Genomic DNA, 2,500 nt, shown 5'->3' with positions numbered 1-2,500 from the left:
GCCTTGCCTTGGCGTTGGTTGTCCCTGCCTTGCCCTTGCCCTTTCTTGGCCTGGCTTTGCCTTGGTTTGCTCGGTATTGGCATCGCCTTGCCTTGCATTGGCATTTGTTGCCCCTGCCTTGGCCTTGGTTGCCGCTGCCTTGCCCTTGCTTGGCCTGGCCTGGCCTTGCCTTGCTCGGCATTGGCATCGCCTTGCCTTGCATTGGCATTTGTTGCCCCTGCCTTGCCCTCGGTTGCCCCTGCCTTGGCCTTGGTTGCCGCTGCCTTGCCCTTGCTTGCCCTTGCCTTGCTCGGCATTGGCATCGCCTTGCCTTCCATTGGCATTTGTTGCCCCTGCCTTGGCCTTGGTTGCCGCTGCCTTGCCCTTGCCTTGCTCGGCATCGGCATTTGTTGCCCCTGCCTTGCCCTTGCTTGGCCTTGCCCGGCCTCGTCTTTCCCTTTCCTGGCACTGCCCTCGTTGTGGCTTGCCTGGCCTTGCTTGCTTGACACTGCCCTTGCTTGTCCTTGCCTTGTGCTTTGGCTTGCCTGGCCTTGCTGCCTTGCCTTGCTCGGCATGGCACTTGCTCGGCCTTGCTCGGCATGGCACTTGCTCGGCCTTGAAAGGCATACCATATGCCTTGGCGAGGCTAATATCCCTGCCTGGCGAGGCTAATTTGCCTGCAGGAATGAAGGCTGAATGGGCTAGCGAGGCTAGTATTCCTGCCTGGCGAGGCTAATATCCATGCAGGAATGCAGGCTGAATTGGCTAGCGAGGCTAATATCCCTGCCTAGCGAGGCTAATATCCCTGCCTAGCGAGGCTAATATCCCTGCCTAGCGAGGCTAATATCCCTGCCTAGCGAGGCTAATATGCCCGCAGGAATGCAGGTAGAATGGGCTAGCGAGGCTAATATCCCTGCCTAGCGAGGCTAATATGCCCGCAGGAATGCAGGCAGAATGGGCTAGCGAGGCTAATATCCATGCCTAGCGAGGCTAATATCCCTGCCTGGCGAGGCTAATCTCCCCGCCTGGCGAGGCTAATAGCGTGTGAGACAACACACAGACAACACGGAGACAACACACGGACAACACGGAGACAACACGCCTGGCGAGGCTAATTCCCCTGCCTGGCGAGGCTAATTCCCCTGCCTGGCGAGGCTAATTCCCCTGCCTGGCGAGGCTAATATGGCTGCACGCTAGCATGCCAACGAATGCCAAACCTCGAAAACTCAATTTTATTTCAAATATCCCCCTGCATTTTATGTTGCAAACCTATAGGGGACGATTTTTAGGACATTTTAAGATTGACATATCGTCATTTGGTCGAGTTTTCAGTTTATTTTGATTTTCTACATCTCAGAAACGAGAAATATCATATCAAATCGAAAACTCATCCAAATGACCTGAAATCAACTTCTAAATTTCTCTAAAATCATTGCTTACAGTTCTGAACCATAAAAGATATACACTTTTACAAGTGAAACGGAGTTGGAAATTTCCAAAGCCAAGAACGCGACATGGCCTTGCCTAGAGTGCAAATGCCATGTCAAGGCCGCATTCTGTTCAACTTTGCCCGCACTATAATTTGACCATAAATAAGTCTCTATTTTAAGGAAATTTTGCAAGTGGTAGCAGTCCGAAACATCAAGCGGTTTGTCATTTTCGATTTTCGACATTCTGCCCCTTTTGGAAAATAAAAACAAATACTTCTGGGTCGAAATTAAATCTGGCCTTTTTCCACAAGGTGCCTGACATTATTCTGAGTGTCCCTGCAAAAAATCTCGATTTTATACCAAATGTACAATTAGTTATGGCGTTTGCCCCTCCTCGGAAATCCCATGTTTCCCCCTGCCCTTCCCAGTTTTCTCCAATATGCTCTATAGGGGAGTAGTGGTTCTCTGCAAAATGACCCCCTTGCAGAGACCGCCTCCCCTGCCCCCAGTAGTCCCTCCCCCTTCCCCCAATTGCTTATATACGACATTTGCTGCCTCGAATGTCCCTAACAAACAATTATAAGCAATTGAAAACGGATTTAAGAGGGATTTAGGAGGTGTTCTTCGCCCAGCTGGGGGGGTGATGAACACCACGAAGGGGGGGTCATGTGGGATCGGTGTTGCCTCTAGTCCACTGAAACGATGTCAGTAACCGCTCAGATCAATCAAAGGGAGGGATAGGAGCCCGTCGGTATCGAGAAATTGTGCTTCGGCACTTGATTTGCGACATAAACAAATGCTGTGAGGGGAGGAAGGTGTCGGTGTCGATGAACTCAGATCAATGCGCGAGTAATAAGCAGGCCGGGGGACTGGGCGTGATGCAAAGTGCTTTGGCATTCGATTTGTGAAAAGCGAGGGCGGCGATGGGGGGAAGGTGCCGGTGTCGGAACCCACTAGTACGCGCAAGTAGATGTATTTCGAAAGCGCCGAGCGGGGGGAAGGTGCCGGTATCGATGAACCCTCTTCAATGCTTGCAGTAATAAGCAGATCGGGTGTCGGGGGCGATGCAAAGCTCTTGGAAGCTCCGTTTG

The sequence above is a fragment of the Argentina anserina genome, unplaced genomic scaffold (assembly GCF_933775445.1).
Source record: "Argentina anserina unplaced genomic scaffold, drPotAnse1.1, whole genome shotgun sequence".
Taxonomy (NCBI): domain Eukaryota; kingdom Viridiplantae; phylum Streptophyta; class Magnoliopsida; order Rosales; family Rosaceae; genus Argentina; species Argentina anserina.
The sequence above is the reverse complement of the archived record's forward strand: the minus strand, read 5'-3'. Positions refer to the sequence as shown.